Raw genomic sequence first — 20,958 nt, 5'->3', positions numbered from 1 at the left:
ATGTATGGTCTTGTGCAAACCATCGTATACATAATACAACCAATAGCAGAGGTATACGGAACAATGGTCATGTAATTTTTCTCCTCCTCTATTGAAGGAGACTGATCTTTAGATAGTCTGAAGTGACTAGCTAAGGGGTAGTAACTGGTTTTGCATCATACATGTTTAACCTACTAAGAACTTTCTTCACATATTCTTCTTGTGAAAACTTGAGAACTTCTTCATCCCTGAAAATTCTCATCCCAAGTATTTGTTTAGCAGCACCCAAATTGTTCATTGCAAACTTTTCAAACAACTCTTTCTTGAGCTTATTAATCTCATACAAACTTGCTCCAGCAATCAACATGTCATCAACATAGAGAAGCAGAATATTGTACGATTTATCAAACCCCTTAATATAACAGCAATTATCAACTTCACACCTTAGAAAATTGTTACTTTTCATGAAGTTATCGAACTTCTTGTACCATTGCCTTGGAGCCTGTTTCAAACCATACAGACTCTTCTGAAGCTTACACACAAGCTCATCTTTTCCTCTAATGTCAAATACTTTTGGTTGTCGCATATAAATCTCTTCATCTAAATCACCATGAAGAAAAGAAGTTTTGACATCCATTTGTTGAAGATGAAAGTCTTCTTTCACAACCAAACTCAAAATAATTCTGATTGTCATCAATTTAACTACTAGAGAGAAGATCTCATTGTAGTCAATACCTTCTTTCTGTTGAAATCATTTCACAATCAATCTTGCCTTGTACCTCATGGTTTTATCATGTTCTTCTTTAATCTTGAAGATCCATTTGTTGTGAAGTGCTTTCTTTCCCTTTGGTAACTCATTGAGCTCCCAATTCTGATTCAACATCAAAAGTCCATCTCATCTTTCTTAGAAGACTCCCACTTAATCGATTCAACATATTGTATTGCTTCCTCATAACATTCATGTTCACCTTTATCTGTCAACAAGATATAGTTCAGAGATGGAGACCACCTCTCAACTGATTTTCGATTCCTTGATGATCTTCTTAACTGTATAACCGGTGTTTGCTGATTTACCTTTGGGCCACGTTCTCAACGATTGCATCTTCAACAACACATTATTATTTTTCGACAACCGGTATATATATTAAGCTGAAAATTCTCTCAAATTGACTGTACCAGTCTCTTCCAACTTGGAATCACCATCTGATGTCTTCACAACACAATCTTTATAGAGAACCTGTTCATTGAAGATAACATTTCTGCTACGAATGATCTTTCGATTTTGGTTATCCCGCAAACGATAACCAAACTCGATATCACCATAACCAATGAAAAAACATTTATTAGACTTTGGATCAAGCTTTCTCCTATCACATTCATTAATATGAACATATGATAAACAACCAAACACTTTCAAATAAGAAAGGTTTACCTTTATTTTACTCCAAGCTTCTTCAGAAATTCTGAATTCAAGAGGACAGAGGGTCCCTGTTTATCAAATAGGCAGCATTATTAATAGCTTCTGCCTAGAAGGTTTTAGGCAGTCCTGCATGCAATCTCATGCTTCTAGCACGCTTGTTCAATGTTCGATTCATTCGTTCAACTACTCCATTCTCTTGAGGCGTTCGGACAACAGTCTTTACCATACTAATCTCATTCACAGCACAATACTCTTTGAAATCTGAATTGATATATTCACCTCCGTTGTCAGATCTCAAGCACTTAACTTTCTAATTTGTTTCAATTTCAACCAAAGCCTTCCATTTCTTGAACATAACAAATACTTCAGACTTGTGCTTCATAAAATATACCCATACCTTTATTGTTGAATCATCTATAAACGTCACGTAGTATTGTGATCCGCCAATAGAAGAAATAGGTGCAGGTCCCCACACATCAGTGTGTACCAACTCTAGCCTTTCATTCTTGAGCTCCTTCCCAATCTTTAAGAAATTCACCCGTTTCTGTTTTCCAAGAATGTAGTTTTCACATAACTGATATTCAACAGACTTCAGTTTTGGAATCTGTCCATTCTTCAAAAGAATTTTCATTCCTTTTTAGCTCATATGGCCCAATCTGCAATGCCACAGCTCACTGTTCTCCGAGTCATCAACTACAACAACAATTGTTTCTCTGCAAGTTGAAGTCATGTATAACGTTCCAGTTTTGTGACCTCGAGCAACAACTATTGCTCCTTTAGTCACCTTCCATGCACCATTTCCACAACTGAAATTGTCACCTTCTTCATCAAGTTGTGTAATAGAAATCAGATTGCACATTAAACCTGGAATGTGTCTCACCTAATTAATCTTTCAAACATAACCATTTTTCATCTTCAATTTGATATCCCACATGCCAACAATATCCGTGGCTCACCATCTACGAGATAAACTTTCCCACAGTTTTCAACCACATAATTCTCCATTAATTCTTTGTGGGCAGTGGTGTGGAAAGACGCTCCCGAGTCCAAAACCCATGAATCTATCGGGCTATCAACAGAAAGAAGTAACGCATCAATGACAGTTTCTGTAACAACGTTGGTTGTATCATTTTTATCATCATTGTTTCTCTTCGGTGCTTTGCAAATCCTCTTCAAATGACCCTATTTACCACAATTCCAGCACTCAAATGTCCGCCCAGACTTGGACTGATTCCTCTTGCTCCTCGGCATAGATCTGCTCTTACCTTGGTTGAAATTTCTATCATTACCTCTTCCCATATTTTTCACATTCAGAGCAAAACCTTTGAACATTTCACCAGAATCAATTTTACGAACCTCTTTAGCAAGAATATGATCTCTAACTTTAACAAATTTCAGTTTAGCATTTCCAACGGAATTACTAATTGCTGCCCTCATAGGTTCCCATCTATTTGGTAGAGATGCTAACAACATTAGGGCACTAACTTCATCCCCAAAATCAATCTCAACAGATAGCAATTGATTCACAATTGTATTGAATTCATTCAAATGAGTAGTGACAGAAGTACCATCAACCATTCTTAAGAAAAAGAGTCTTTTCATTAAGTGTACCTTGTTGTTAGCAGATGATTTCTCATACATATCAGAAAGAGCTTTTATCAGACCCATGGTGGTCTTCTCCTTTTCTACATTGTGAGCAATTGTCTTGGCTAGCGTCAATCAGACAACTCCCAAAACTTATCTATCAAGAAGTTTCCATTCAGTTTCATCCATCTTCTCTAGTTTCTCACTCAAAGGAACATGAAGCTTCTTTCCATAGAGATAATCTTCAATCTGCATTCTCCAGAAGGCATAATCTGTCCCATCAAATCTTCCAATCCCATGTCCTATATTGTTCTCACTTGCCATTGTTTCCAATGCTCAGATCTAGCCTAGCTGCTCTAATACCAGTTGTTAGGATTTGTATCTCCCAAATCTGACCTGCTTGAAAATAATCTGTAAAAAAACACAAGAAAGAAGAACACAAAGATTTATAGTGGTTCACACAAATTGAGCTACATCCACTTCAGCCACCACCAGATTTCACTATGAAAAAGAAGAAGGAATACATAGTTTTTGCCTCACACTTTATCTCTCTAGAATTCTGTCTCCACCATGTAAACCCTTAATAATCACATATTTATAGGGTAAACATTCAGGTAATAAACCTAAATAAATTTGGTAAGGCCTAAGCCCAAAAACAAAAAAGAAAACCCAATAAACTCTAATTATAAGTGTAGAGTTTATTATAAGTGTAGGCTTCATAACTCAACAAAATCATGGATGAAGTCCTAAAAAATGTAGAAGATGCGCCTATTGATTCTATGCCAAATACATCATCGGGTATGAGTTCTTTTCCACATACTGATGAATTATATAAGAATAGTTCTATTGGGGATTCATACTATAATGATATGCATGTTCATAATAGAAATGATAGGATTGAATTGATAGGAAAAGATAGTGCATATAGAAATGATAGGACTTTAAATCTAGAAATATATGTTGTTATTGGAATTGCTGCACAAAATGGACCGTTAGGGTCGCTGATTGGTACCCTAGACCTGACCGGTCATTCTGCTAGGAAATTGGATTTGAAATCTTGTTTGAATGAAACTGATGACAATCGAGTTGTTTGTGCTGAAAATTCGGTCCCAATGTTGGAGATAATCTGTCAAAAGGGCTCTAAGGTAATGTAGGAAAATGACATAAATTGTACAAGTTTATCGGGTCCTATTGAAAGCTCAATATTGGGGTTTGTTTCTACATCGGGTGAAAACATGCTGAGATCTATGTCTGTTTTAAATGATCCTACTGAACTTGGTATTGGGGTTCCTATTGAGGAATATATGATAGGGCTGAATAAGACTGTTGATCGAGAATAATCAGTAGTTTCAAAGAATATTATAAGGTCGGGGTTAGTTTCAGAAACAAGAAAATATGATAGTTTAGGTTATTCAGGTGTAGAGAAAGATCAGAAAACAGAGCTTACCGGTCCTGCTAGAGAGGATGCTGAATTGGGAAAAATAGGTCAAATTGAAATTGTCTCTACAGAGTTGGAGATATCCGCTGCTCTACTCATAGTCCATTGGGTCCAAAGAAGGACATAATTTCTCTATTATTTCTCTCCCTTTCATCATTCCCTAAGCTATTAATTTTAGAAAACATATTGTATAAACCATAAAACAGAATTATTTAATAATTTATCTTAATACATGAAACCTCTTTGAAGAAACCGAAGTTGAAGATCGATATTTGTTGAAGAAGATCAATTATAAAGAATACTATGTTGAAGATGAAATGAGGCTTTCGGCAACGTCAAATGATTGAGAGTTTTGGCTAGATTATTGTTGGTATTCTATGTGATTTCTATAGGGATTCAACGAGGTTGGTAGACAATTTCACGAGCTTGCTAGACAATTTCGGGAGGAGCGATTGTAGGAGAGTGTGATTCACATCTAGAGTTTGAGGTTGAGGGAGGGTGTGAGTCGGGGAGAGAGAGAGGAGAGTTAAAATGAATGATAAATATTTATAAGTCCCCGCTTATGTTTTAGTTTTGTTAATTGGCACAAAAGATTTTTATGTGGGAATATTAAAAATTTTGGACTGGAGAAATTTGTAATTGTTTTTGCATTAAACATAAGTTAGCGCGAATAATTTTGATTCAAAAGGGTTTACACCTACTTATGCATTAATCTGAACTGAGCGTTGAATAGTAATATTTCTTGCAATCACTAATATTCACGCTCATTGTAGTAGATATTACAGATCCAATGACATTTTGCGTAATTTATTTTCAATTCTCAGGTAGAATTATTCATATTTTTCTAACAACTATTTATGAAATAATCTTAACTAAGTACTGAGTTGCAATATTTCTCACAATCAATCATTTTTACACTTGTTATACTAGATATTGCAGATCCAATATAATTTTGTAGAATTTGTTTTTAACTCTCGGGTATAATTATGCATATTTTCCTAACAACTATTTATGCATTAACCTTAATTAAGCTCTGAATTGCTATATTTATCGCAATTACTCATTTTTCATACTCATTGAAGATCCAATGGTATTTTGTATAATTTATTTTCAACTCTCGTGTAAAATTATGCATATTTGTCTAGCAACTATTTATGCATTAACCTTAATTGAGCGCTGAATTGTAATATTTCTCCCAATAACTCATTTTAACAATCATTGTAGACATTATTGTAGATTCAATGCCAATTTATGTAATTTATTTTCAAATTACACCACTAACAAATACTACTATGTTCAAATACTTATTTTCATTCACTAAAAGTACAATATTGCATAATTTAATTTCGAAAAAGGATTTTCAAACTCGATAGTCGTGTCACATAATTCATCTTCCTCTCGAGTGAGACGATAAATTAAAACGGTAGGTGAAACTAGAGTGAATTTAATATTTTCTTTTTAGACTATTTTTGACTTCTTTTTAGAGTCGTCATCAATTTTATTTATCGAGAAATTAGGAAAAAAATATTATGTGTATTCAAACGCGTTTAAGAGATTTTGTTCTTATTTTGGTGCTTGGTTACACGTTCTTACTTTAAACTCTTGATTGCTTAAAGGAATATCATTTTACACTTTATTTATTTATTTCATCCTATAACATGAATCTAAAGGTGAATTTAAATATAAACACGTGTCGTCTATGTTATTGTGATAGATTCTATGTCTAAACTATAAGAAAAATGTAAATACTTGTAACCGAGAAGCGTTACACAAAATTGGTACACATTTTAAAAAAGAGTCTAAGAACACACTCTAATAGACCCCAACACGAACATAGAACTCTAACTTCAAAAGTAAAAAATCTTGGGAGCTCCAAGAACAACAATAGTTTTTTTATGATTTTTTGCTCTACCCTCTCCCTAGCCTCGATTGTCTATGATGCATTGGACGTGTTAAGGACAGCCTTGTATCATGTGAACACCGAACAACTTTAATTCCCCGATTTCCCAAAAATATTTCAAACATTCCTCAGACAAACTGGACATATTCAGTCCCTAGTTTCATGCAAGGACTTGCGGGATTCGTGATCATTTCCCTTTTTAAATAAAGGTAAAAGGTGTAGGAAAACATTATAAACAAAATCATTAAAAATGAAAACATTGTAATCGGATAGTTCATTTACGTTTTTGATTTTATTTAGAATGATACGACTTCAAAATCATTCTAGGTCTGTCTATAATGATCTCTTAAGCTCGTGGTTTTTTTCCCGTTCTTGGGAATTTTTAATGATATGACTCTAAGTCGTTTCCCCCCCACCAAATGGTGGAGGAACTGAAAATTTGGCTATTTCTAAAGATGAAAAAAGTTCATGTTGTCATCGTTGTTGTCTCGGGGAAAAATGCCAAAAACTCGAGTCGCGTTGCACACTCTTCTTTCGCCCGTGAGTGTCCCGCAATTGTTGACTGCGTTTGAAGCCCGATTGACCCTTCTTGCTATCGTCGGGCATAGATGTTGATTTGTTACACCTAGGTCAAATAAAGACTAAAATTTTAATGTAAATTATCCAACAAACAAGCAAATAATAATAAGTAAAGAAAATGATCAAATCGAGCAAACCAATGAAACAATGTCGACATTAAAATTTGTTTTTGTTAAATATAAGTGATGATAAGTGATGAATGACCATCAATTTGACACCTAATTATAATAATTGAATATTATTATTTTGAATTAATAACGATAAATTTTTGTTTCTTAAAGTGAAAATTGATTGCTAACCTCTAGTCTTTTACATAGAGTTTTTTAAATATCATAATTTATTTAAAGAGAAATTATATTAGTTAGCCACATTTCAAAACCTCAATCCGAATAAGGCCTGACTAGTATTTTCAAACAATTCAAACGTATACACTTTTAATAATTATTTTATAAAGTTATAATAAAAAAAACTTATATTTTATTTATTTGAAAAAAAAAAAGTCAAAATGTCTCAAATGGGAGCCTTAATTTATAGTTATTGGACCATTTCAATTTATATTTATTATTTTTGAACAAATTTTTTTTTTACAGGATGGCGAGGATGGAGACTGGTGGTGGGTATACTTTAGTGGTGTTGGCATAGGATATTTTCCTAAGAATCTCTTCACTTCATTGAGTGAATATGCTGAAAGTGTGAATTTTGGTGGAGAGATTGTTAATTCAGAAAATAAAGGTCACCACACAACTACTCAAATGGGAAATGGACTATATCCCAATGAAACTGGAGCAAGTGTTAGGGTGTAATTCTTCATAATGATACTATGTTTTATGGCGGACCCGGTCATTCTGCAGCATGTTATTAAATTATATTATTTTGATGTAATGTCTTGCATTATCAGATAATGGGTTAAATTCTTTATTTCATTATAATATATATATATTTAGAAACGATTAAAAACATTTCATTAAAATCCAAAAAATGAGAGGGTCAAGAATCAAAGTTATACAAACTTTAACTATGATTAAAGGATGACAATCAAACGACCATAAAAAACTTGATCAGTAACAATCAAACGTACAAAAACAGATATTACAATCAAATATTACAAACTGTATCAAATCCTAATTATTCTAATCAGAATTTTTATTTTCATATCAACCTATTGTTTCAACAAGTTGTCTTCCTCTTCCTCTTACAATAAAAAGGGGATGAACTCAAGAGCTTGATGAATACTGTCTATTCTCATTTTAATTTATTTCTTTATATGAACCTATTCTAATTTGATAAAAATAATTATTCTTCAGGATTTCCTAGCTCTTCGCCTTATTGTTCTCAACTTGAATTTCGAGATCATTGTGTTCATTTCCTTCAACATCAGTTTTGAAATCCTCAGCAACTTTGAATTCCTTTGTATCAACCTTGGAATTATCTTCTTCCTCTTGATTTGCTTGAGTATATTCCTCTATATTTTCAACAGCAACCACTTAATCTTAATTTGATTGCGATTCCTGAACTATCTCTTCAACGTGATTAGGTTGAGGTTCCACCTTCTTCTTCGTACTGCTTTCTTCTTGTACAAAATTTTCTCTCTTATGTTTTTTTTCTTTAACCATATTTTTCTTTTTGATTATAGGCACCTCTGTTTCATTTTCCTGCATCTTTACTTTCTAGCCTTTATAAATTTTCTGATATTCTTCCTTAGACAAATCATATTTTGGGCTTGCATGTTGGAAGATATTACAGAAAGAGCATATGTGTGGACTCCATTCATAAATGATTTCAATGATAGTAGGTTTTCCTTTTCTGTCTACTACTGTCATATAATTCGGCGGTGTGCTTCTAGGATGCACATCAATGCCATTTCTAGCAAATGATATGTGCTCTCCTCCTACAGCAATTGAGTCCATGTATAATGGTCTACCCAATAAACTTGAAAAATGATTAAAGGCTTCAAAAATTGTACATATGTGCAGGTATATTCTAGAGCTTGAACCATATTTGTACAGTTTCTTTTGGCTTACTTAATAGGTTCAAGTCTTCGGACCATTTTTCCAACTTCATACAGTTGGATCCTATATATGTATGCCCATATCCTAGAATTTCCTCCAAATTAGATCCCGTTTTGAATTTAAGAAAATATAGATCATGGACATTTGCTGAAATCTTCTCCAACCATTTTTCTTCCATTGCTTCAATAATGCATTTAAGTAATTGGGGAGGATACTCTATTTTTTCCTATGTAGTTTACCACAATTACATTTTCTCATTCATTTATACATTTTTCCTCTACTTCAGTAGACAATTTAAATTTAAATAAAGAATTCAGTACCTCCACTTTTGTCTGTGTATTGCCCTTTATAGACATGATCTTCTGTCTTTTTGCATTATTGTTCTTTCAGACTTTATTAGTTTTTCATGTCAAGTTGTTCCTGATAATATATAACTTAGATTTGGGAGTATTCATTAGCAACTGACCATTGAAGATTTTTTTCACATTCTTCTTTTTTCAGAAGATTCTAGTCTTGAAGATAGTGAATATTGAGTTGAAATTTAATATGGTTGTGATTTCTCCTTATTAATGACAATTTGTCCCATTTTGTCATGCATAAGGAGCTTTATAATTTGATTTTAAGCCCAAACAGATTAGCTATTTCATTATAGCATATCTTCCAAGCTCTTTCATTATCCCCTATTTTCTTGTATTCTTATCTACAAGAATTTCCCAGCAACAGTTAGAACAAATTGCTTACTTGTGCTGTTATTTTGATGTTCTTTGTGACTTTTTCAGCAATTCTTTCAATTTCTTTGACTGATGCTTCCTTAATTCTTTCCAACAGAAACTCTTTGACTTCTTTTGATTGATTACTTTTGTTTTTCCACTTCCCCATGATGGCAGAAATAGAGTAATAGAATAGAGTAATTGAAACTTTAAGATTTGATCACAGATAAACAACAATCGAGAGAAAATTTTAGCAATACTTACAAATGCACAAGAAACTCTAGACTATCGACATTTAATGACTGACTTACGGTGCAAGACAATATCGTGTTGCCCGAGTCGATCGTGTTGTGTTGCCTATGCCGATCGCGTTTTGTTTGATCAATGGTGATTTCGGTCTCGATTTGATGATTTACAACACAAAACAATATCGTGCCACCTATTCTGTCGTGCCTCTTATGCCGACCGCGCTTCCTTTGATTTATGAAATATCCAGAGTTTTCTCTCTCTTCTTAAGGTTTATATATATATATATATTAGAGTGTCCAACTAGAGACAGATCTACATAAGAATTATACCGAGAGCTGAATTTAGCTAAATAAAAAATTATCTTATAGATATGTTCAAACCTTATTAAATATATATATATATATATATGTGGTTCAATTGCTATTTGAGGCTCAAACTTGAATAGTTTTAACTAAATGAGGCTCAAATTTTGAATTTTGTCATACTAGGCTCAAATATCAAAATTTTAGCAATTTGAGGATTTTGTGAGTTTAAGCATTGATTGTCAGTAAATTGAGAGTTGTTGGTTTTAATTGTCTTTTATGTAATTAGGGTTATTTAATTATTAGTGGGCTTGAGGCTGTATGTATAAGTAATTTAGGGTTTCTAGGATTATTACTCCTTTATAAGTGTTGTTTGTAAAAGTTATACACAACACATAAGACTCTTTAGATTTTTCCTCTTTAAAAAATATTTATTTTTCTGAGTTTCATTTCTTCATAATTGTTCTTAGAATATCTAATAGTCAAAAGTCAACATTTGGTATCAGAGCTAGGTTAAAGAACATGTCGTCAACAAGATCAACCAAAGATGCGACGACAATGAAGATTGGAAGAGAATGTAATGTGATGCTCTCATGTCCGTTGCTCACGAAGAGTAACTACTCGGTGTGATCGTTGATGATGCGGGTAAACTTACAAGCTTAAGGATTGTGGGAAACCATTATGCTCGACGAAGTCGACGAACCGAAGGATAGAATGGCTCTCGTCGTCATCTATCAAGCACTCCTTGAGGATATCCTTCTCATGGTGGCCGAGAAGGATTCCACCAAGCTAGCATGGGAGATTCTAAAGACAATGCATGTTGGAGTCGAGAGAGTCAAGGAGGAAAAAGTGCAAACCTTAAAAAGATACCATTCGAGGAGATTCGCATGAAGAATGGGGAATCTGTGGATGATTTCGCTATGAAATTGATATCCATTGTGACTGGTATCCTCCCGTTGGGAGAGAATGTGTAGGAGATCTCCATTGTCAATAAGTTTCTTAGAGTCTTACCACAAACATACATGCAGATCGTTACAGCGATTGAGCAATTTAGTGACCTTGAGAATATAACCGTCGAGGAGATCGTCGGTTGTCTCAAAGTCCACGAGTTGAGACTTCGCGGCTATGAAAACCAAGAGGAGGAGCACATATTGCTCACGCATGATGAATGGATGTCACGAATAAAGAAAAATGGAGAAGCCAATTTTTCTCTATGGATCGTCCAGTCGCAACGGCAACGGTGAAGATAATCGAGTTCGTGGCAAAGGGAAAGGTCAAGGACAAGGTTGTGCAGAAAGTTCAACTCGACAAGAAGACACCAAGAACCACAAATACAATAGCATAGTGAAGTGTTACGCTTGTAAAAAGTACGGGCACTACGCGTCTTAGTGCCCTAACAAAAGGTCTCACGATAAGGCAAATCTCACTATCTTCTATGTCGAGGAGCCATCATTAATGTCTGTTGAGGTAGTGACAAATACTTTGCCCAAAGACGATGATGCAAACCTCACTAGCTTCTATGATGAGGAGTCGTTATTAATGTTTACTAAGGGAGTGAGAAATATTTTTCCGGAGACGAGAAGATATGCCTTGAAGAGTTCATGCAAGAACCGTCCAAGGAGGAACTATAGGTGGTTTTCTCAATGAATAGAAAGTCATGGAGAAACTCCTCGCAAGTGGCGATGAGTGTAATCACACTTATGTGTGGTACTTTGACAATGGATCAAATAACCATATGACGGGCCATCGAGAGAAACTCAATGAGCTCAATGAGAAAATTACCGGAAATGTGATGTTCGAAGAAGGAAGCAAGGCTCCCAAGTGTCCTAATCTAGCATGCGGGAAAATCTATGTGATTAGAGATGTCTTATTTGAGGAGGAGAAGAAGTGGGAGTGGTGCAACGACAATAACAAGCTCGTACAAAATTCCGTGGAGTTCAGAATCCTACGAGATGTCTATGCGGAGGCACCACTAGTAGAGATAGATCTTGTTAAATTATTATTGATCACCACTGACGAGCCAACAACATATCACGAGGAGGTAGTCAAAGAGTCATGGAATGAGGTCATGAATAAAAAAGATTGAGTCTATCAGGAAGAATAAGATATGAGAGCTCATCGACTAACCGCCCGGTCACAAAACCATCGAGTTAAAGTGGGTTTTCAAGTTGAAAGGAGACAGTGAAGGAAACATCCTCAAGCACAAAGAAAGATTATAAGCAAAAGTCTATGTGTAGAAGCAAGGCAATAATTTTGAGGAGACCTTTGCACCTGTGGAAAAACTTGTCACAATCAGGCTAATTCTTGTCATCATAGCTCACCGTGGATGGGAGATTCACCACTATGATGTCAAATCAGCATTTTTCAATGGTGACATCGAAGAAGAATTCTATGTAACTCATCATGAAGGCTTCATAATCAAGAATAAAGAGTACAAGGTGTACATGTTATACAAGACTGTCTATAGACTACTCCAAGCACCAAGTGTGTAGACCACTTGCCTCAATAAGAGAATGATGCATATCGGCTTCGTAAAGTGTTCTCAAGAGTAGACTGTGTACATGAGAAACAATGGAGAAGTACTCATTGTTGACTTATACGTCGACCACTTGATCGTGACTTGATCAAGCATCATGGGTGTTGAGGAGTTCAAAAAACAGATGATGAAGGAGTTCGAGATGAGTGATCTCGGGCTACTCTCATACTATATTGGTATAGTGGTGAACCAAAATAAAGATAGTAACGAGGTGAAGTAGGATGCTTATATGAAGAAGGTGTTGAAATCGTTTGCAATAGAGGATTTGAAATCGAGCAAGTATCCGATGGAAGCAAAGTTGTAGCTCGAAAAGGATGTGGAAGGAAACTTAGTAGATCCGAAGGAGTATAGGCGTATCATCGGATGTCTCAAGTACTTGATGCACACTCGACCTGATATCTCTTATGTAGTTGGCATATTTAGTCGATATATGGAGTAGACTATCACTCTACACCAAAAAGTAGTAAAATACATTCTTCGTTATGTGCAGGGAACGATGAGCTATGGGATTCAGTTAAGAAGTCGACGAAAAGTTGAAGAACTCGTTGGTTATACTGACAACGGCCTATCCGGTGACATAGACGATAGAAAAAATACCAGAGGGATGGTGTTTTATATCAATGGGAATTTGATCACCTAACAATCTCAAAAGCAATCACTATTGTTTTATCTTCATGTGAGGCGGAGTTTATAGAATCTATTGCAGCGTCGTGTCAAGGACTTTAGCTGAGAAACTTGTTGAGCGAGGTGTTCGGATATGAGCCAAGACCGGTAACCCTTTACGTCGACAACAAGTCTGCATAAGCATTAATGAAGAATCTGGTGGTTCCTGGACACAACAAACACATCGACACTCATTTCCATTTTATCCGCGAATGTGTCGAGAACTAACAGATCGATGTAGAGTTTGTAAGTACTAGAGAGCAACGTGCAAACATTCTCACCAAGGAGCTAATAAGAGTCAATTCGCAGAGATGCGAGAGCTGCTCGACGTGAATAATCTTGAACTAAATCAAACTTACGGGGGAGATTGTGAGTTTAAGCATTAATTGTTAGTAAATTGAAAATTATTAGTCTTAGTTGTCTTCTATGTAATTAGGACTTATTTAATTATTAGTGTGTTTGGGCCTGTATGTATAAGTAATTTAGAGTTTCTAGGCTAATTACTCATTTATGAGGGTTATTTATAAAAGTTAATACACAACACATAAGACTCTTAAGATTTTTCCTCCTTAACAAATATACAATTTTAAGAGTTTTATTTCTTCATAATTGTTTTTAGAAGATCCAATATTCAAAAGCCAACATCTTTCTCCAAATTGTCAAAACATTTGTCATATTATTTTATTGTATTATTTTTTAAAATTTATTAGTCACGTTTTTAAATTAAATGATATTTAGAGACATTTTGGACGTATTTTTAAAAAAATAAGTATTAATTTTGGAATTTACACATTTTAATTTGTCAAAATTGATTTGGATGACTAAAATATGTGTAATTTAAAGAAACAATTGAGTAAAATTTATTTTTTACACTTTTAGGAGATTATTGAAAATGTTTTAAGGAAAGAGTAATGATAGAGAGCGGGAAAGAAATGACAAGAAAGTGTAGGGAAATGATGTGTCATTCCTTGAGTGGATTAAAAATCTAAAAATTCTCTCTCCTATTAAATTTTCAAACCACTCAGAAAATGACACATAATTTCCCTAAACTTTCTTGTCATTTTTTTCCCGCTCTCTATCATTTCCCTTTAAGATAATGTGTATAACACATGCCTCAAATTAACATCTCAATTTGATTATTTCGTTCTTTGTATATTTTATATATTTGTTATATTTTATATATTTATTTTATTTCAAGACAATATTACTAATACTTGGAGCTCTCGGTATTTTTTACTTTTGTAGTTAATGTTCTATGTTCGTGTTGGAGTCGATTAATTGGAGTGTGTTCCTAGACTCTTCTGCAAAATGTGTACCAATTCGAATAACGCTTCTCGCTTACAAGTATTTACATTTTTATTATATTTTAGACTTAAAATCTGTTAGAATATAATATAATATATATGTAATATATTATCAAAATATTATAAATTGTGATAATATTATTAGAATATAAAATAATATATCTGTAAAATATTATCACAATATGATAAATTGTGATAATATCATTATTATTTTATACTATTAGAATAGTTTCCTTATAAGTTCATTGTAATGTCTATATAATATACAAAACCTATGTAACCGATAAAATCATTCAATACAACTTCTCTTCTCTCTTTATTTATGACATGGTATCAGCGCTTGTTATCGTTCTTGAGTCAATCAACTGATAGTTTTCCACCGCCTCCATCAATGGTTATCTTAACCATTGATGGAGGGCACTAATATTTTATTCATTTATTTTTAATAATGTCTTTTCTTTTTATATATTTCAGTTGATGTTTTAATATTCTTTGGTAATCATATGGTAATCATATTCTCTGAGTTTTGATTTTAGTTGTTGCTTCAGCCAAGCAAATTTATGTCCATGGGATTTGACCTATTCGTTAGTTTTATTTTATGCAACACATGGACATCCCCGTCATTGAATGGATTTTGAGACTCACGATTAACTTCAGAGTTATTTAGTTATTGTTTTACCCCAACATTTAATGTCCATGAGATTTGACGTCTTCGCTGGTTTATCAGTCAAAACATTAGCATCCTGTAACTGACTGGAGCTCACGAGTTTCCGATGATTGAAGAATACATTATCAAAATTTCAACATCTCGATCATCTTCAACCTCAAATTGTGTAAACATTTTTCATCTTGAGTTTGAGGAGGGATGTTAGAATATAAAATAATATATATGTAAGATATTATCACAATATTATAAATTGTGATAATATCATTAGCATATAAAATAATATATTTGTAAGATATTATCACAATATAATAAATTGTAATAATATCATTATTATTTTATATTATTAGATTAGTTTCCTCATAAGTTCAATATAATGTCGATATAATAGACATAACCTATGTAACCGATAAAATCATTCAATACATCTTTTCTCCTCTTTTTATTTCTAACATAATCTATGATAATAACGTAGATGAATGCTCATATGCACAAATTGATACCAAAACTAGACATGTGTTTATGTTTCAATTTACATTTAAATAGATGTTATAGGATGAAATAAATCAAGAAGTTGTAAAATAATATTTTTTTAAACGGTCAAGAGTTTAAAGTAGAGACCGCATAAATAGTTGTTAGGAAAATATGCATAATTTCACCACAAGAATTGAAAAAAATTACACAAAATTCTATTAGATTTGCAATATCTACTATTTTATATCAAATATGATGTATAAATTATATAGCCAATAGTAAAACGGTAATAAACATCATATTATAACACTATATTATAACATTATTACTATAATTTATATCTCTTTCTACCATGACAAAACATTACTATTGAGACAAGTCAATAGATAAATTTTAATTTTATATTTTAGACTTTCCCATAGAGAATCTTAGTCGATTTATAAAAGAATATTAGGTTAATTTGATATATTTTTCAAATATCCTACATAATTTGAAGTTGTAAAAGATTTAATCAAACAAAATTAAGTATAAAAATATAAACCCAATAATATTTCTAGACAAATGTTTATTTATTAAAAAAATATTAAAATCAAGTTTATAAATATTAATAATAAATAATTTTTAAACTAAAAAGTGTGGCATGAAATGGGCAATAATTAAAAAAATATTTAATAAATATAATTAACAATAAAGAATAACTAAAAAATAGTAAAAGGTTTATTTTATTTATTCATATACATATTTCTTTCTCATATTTTAAATATATATTATAATAATAATTTAAACTTAATATTTAACAAATTAAATATAATTTTAAAACAAAACTAATAATCTTTAAAATTTCAAAATTGTTAAAGTATTCATTTAATATATCATAACTCTACTTTGATTACATATTGAAAAACTTATATATTTTCGGTCCAAATTGAGTAAATATAGAAAAATCTGTTTTACAATATTGAGAAAAACCTGTTTTCTAATATTGAGAAGGCATCACCAAAATCTGTTTTTCTAAGATTGAAAAGAAATAGTTGATATAAAAACCTAATAAGAAGGTTTAGAGTTAAATTACTTAGATTAATAAAATAATTTAATTTTGAACAATATTGAAAATTGATCATTAAAATTGTTTTATAACATTGAAACAATATCAGTGTAAAAACTAGTGAGAAGGGTAGACTAAATTAAAATGATTAATAAAATAACCTAATTTTGAACATTCTTTTTACTTTGTATTATTTATTTTTCTTTCTTTTTTTTTATTATTTTTCTATAATTTTAATTTACCTATCTCACCAAAGTAGCCCAATAATAAGATTCGGTTTAAGATGTATCAAAATGTCACGATTCGATTTCATCTAAAAGTGCTTTGAGTTTAAACGGGTTCATAACTGTGTGGTTGTCATACTAGTTCTCCTTTATTAAAAAAATTTATAATACAATTTACAAGTAATACTTTTATAACAATATGTTTGGACGATTGAAAATAGAATTGGCATTTGAATTTCAATTTCAATTTCAATTACATGAGAATTAACATTGAATTACAATTCAATTTCTATATTTAGGAAAATTATATAATTGTAATTCAATCTCAATTCTTATATTGGTAAAAAAATAATAAATAAAATAATTTTAATATATATTATTTATTTTATTAAAATATTAATTTGACACAACAAATTAGGATAGATCCAGGTTCAAGAGTTTTATATATCAATTTTTATTTAAAAAATATTGTTTCAATATTTTAACTTCATATATTAAAAAAAATATCAGTTCGACATTTTAACTTCCTAAATTTAGAAGTAAAATATCGATTCAACATGTTAACTTCTTAAATTAATATATATATATATATATATATTAGTTCAAAATGTTAAGTTACTAAATTAAAAAAAAAAAATCTTCTAACCTTTCCAAAAACAAATTTCGATTGAAAACTTTAATCATATTTTAAATGATAAAATAATAAATTATTTTGTTTATAAAAATAAATTTTATAATTAAAAATTTCAACCAAAGAGTAGAATTGAAAACTATAAAATTACATAAGATTAAATTTTATTGGAATTATAATTCAATTTTAATTCTTAATAACAACTATGAAATTCTGGGTGTTTTTCTCTTGAGTATCCTCAACAACAACAACTTGAGGTTCATCTTTCATTTTCATTAAAATCATTTGCATTACAGAAAATTTTCTTTTCCTCTTCACCTTGATTCCCTTTAGTCTTTTTCTTTCGCTGCTTTCCTTTTTCTCAGAATCCTTCTTGCTTTCTTCCTTTGTATTTTCTCATTTTTGTCTTTTTTTATCACTATCCTTGACTTCCATAATATGCTCTTCCATTCTTGATTCTTCCGTTTCAATTTTTTGCTTTTTTGCTTCATGGACTTTCATGATTTTCTATTCTTCTTCAATTGTTTTTGCACATTTAATACTAACATGTTGGAAATTATTACAAAAAGCACACCTATTTAACCTCTATTCATATGAGATTTCCATGACTATGCTATTTCCCTTCCTATCAACAACTGTCATGCTCTTTGACAGTATACTTTGAGGATGCACTTCAATGCTTATTCTAGTAAAAGTAAGGTTTTATCCTCCCTCTGTAATTGGGTCTATATATAATGGTTTCCCAAATAGACTAGCAAAGTGACTTAGAGCTTTTACATTATACATGTGTGTTGGGATGTTCCTAAGTTTGAACCATATTGGGACTGTTTCCTTTGGCTTGCTTAGAAGTCTCAAATCTTCATATCATCTCTCCAACTTCATATAGTTGGATTCAATATAAGTATGACCAATTTTTAGAATATCATCCACGTTCATTTCCTTTTGAATTGTAGAAAATAGAGATCATAGATGTTTGTAGAAACCTTCTCCAGTCTCTTCTGCCCCCATTGTTTCATTAATGATTCCTTATAATCTGTGAAAGATACACGATTCTTTCCTTGGTAGTTTTCAACAACTACATTTTCTCATTCTTTGATGCATTTTTCCTCCACTTCAGTGAACAATTTAAATTCAAAAGGAGAGTTGAGAATCTCAACTTTTGTTTTAAACTCACCCAAGTAGATTTGACCTTTGTATGCATAATCTTTTGCTTTCTTTTCTACATTCTTTTTCCAGACTTCATTTACCTTCTGTTGGAATTGCTCCTGATAGTATATGTCTTTGATTTTGGGAACTTCATTAGCTCCCTCCTTGTTTCTTTTGAGTAGTTTACTATCGTTTTGTATTCTTCCTTCTTCAGTAGGTTAGAATCTTGAAGATAATGTATATTCAATTGGACGGTTGTTTGTTGTATTTTATATTTGTTGAACACAATCTCGTCTTTCTTTGCATGCATTAGTATCATTGTGATTTGATTTTAAGTTCAAACATGTTTGCTCTTTCATTATACCGAACCATCCATATTCCTTCAATTTTCTCATGTTTTCATGTTGCACTTTCTTCAGAATTTAATCAGTAATTGGTTCTTTACCTTTGTTACATTCCTGTTTTTCATGGATAATTTCTTCAGCAATTCTATTGATTTATTTTTCAGCTAAATCCCTTAAACCTTTCATTACAAATTATCTGACTTCCTTATTATTATTCATTTTTTTTCTTCCCATTTTGATGAATAACAGAACACAACAACAAAATGGAGAAATAATTGAATAAGGTACACTAGAAACCCTAACTATTACAGAATATGGCAAACTAGAAACCCTAACCTTCCAACCAATCTTAGCAGATGAATGACCAATCTAGTTATTAGAGTCGATACCGTGTCGTTCGTGCGGATTGTGTCGATTGTGCTTATCATGTTGATTGTGCCGATCGTGCGCACATTCTTGATTTGACAAACGACTCTTAGCGACTACCAACCGCGACCACAACAAGTGAAATTGCGACCTTGATTCCGTGTCGATCGTGTTATTTGTTCCTTTCATGCTGATCGTACTGATCGTGTCGTTCGTGTTGATCCTGCCGATCGTGCCGTGAAATCTCCTGTTAAGAAAGAGTATTATTAATATATATGTGAGTATCTCCAGTAGTGTGGAAGATAGATCATTTAACCATTACGATAAATTTTATTTATAATTATATGTATGCATATATATTTTTATTTTTGTAACCTAATAAATATTAAAATTTTAATTTATTTCATAAAATTCACGAATAATATTTCCCTCTTTATTAATAACTTAATTTTTTTTAAGTATAAAAATTATTAATTATTTTTCTCGTGTCAACTATAAAAAAGAATCAAATAATAAAAAAATAATAATAATTAATTTATATATATATTATTAAAATATTGAAAATATAACCAGAAAGGTACATTCATCCAAATTTTAGTTAAATATCAAATATAATGCATTATTAACTTAGTTGGTTAAAATATGTACTTAAGATATTCTTAATTTGTAATATTGAAATTTTATAAAATATATTTTATTTTATTTTGTAAAATTAACTGTTTCAAGTTTATGAGCAATTTAATTTACCTTCCGATTCAAATATTCATTTACTCTCATATACATTTTCAAATTAATCAGAGAGTTCTCGACCCGATAATTTAGACACTTTTAAATTAACCTAATTATATATATAGTGGTGAAAGTAATAACACGCGAGTTTGGTGAAAATTTTAGTGAGGATAAGAATAAAAAATGATGATAAATTAATATTTTATTTGTTTTGAATAAATTATAAAAATTTATATTATAGGTAATGCTTAATTATATAAAATGGTAGGAATGCAGTTAGTTGATGCAAAATGCGAAGGGGTAATAAATAGCTTGATGATGGCGATGAATTAATACCTGAATTAATACCGATTAGTGTGTAAAAATATATTTAAACTAAATACTTGAATTTCTAAACAACTTCTACATTTTTTTTAAAAAAGTATTTTTCAAATATTTATTTTGTTTAAACAAGATTAGAAAATGAAATATTTTGTGTTTAATTATTTTTGTTATATTTTCTTTTTTATATTATTTATCTGTTTTTATTTATCCGTAGTTTATACTATATATGATAATTTTTAATTTATACATAATTTGACATAATTTTTGTTTTGACAGTATATTATTAATATATTCGTTATTATAATTATATTCCTTATACATTTTCTACTTAATTTCAA

This window comes from Impatiens glandulifera, chromosome 6, assembly GCF_907164915.1.
Source record: "Impatiens glandulifera chromosome 6, dImpGla2.1, whole genome shotgun sequence".
NCBI lineage: Eukaryota > Viridiplantae > Streptophyta > Magnoliopsida > Ericales > Balsaminaceae > Impatiens > Impatiens glandulifera.
This window is presented reverse-complemented; position numbering follows the sequence as displayed.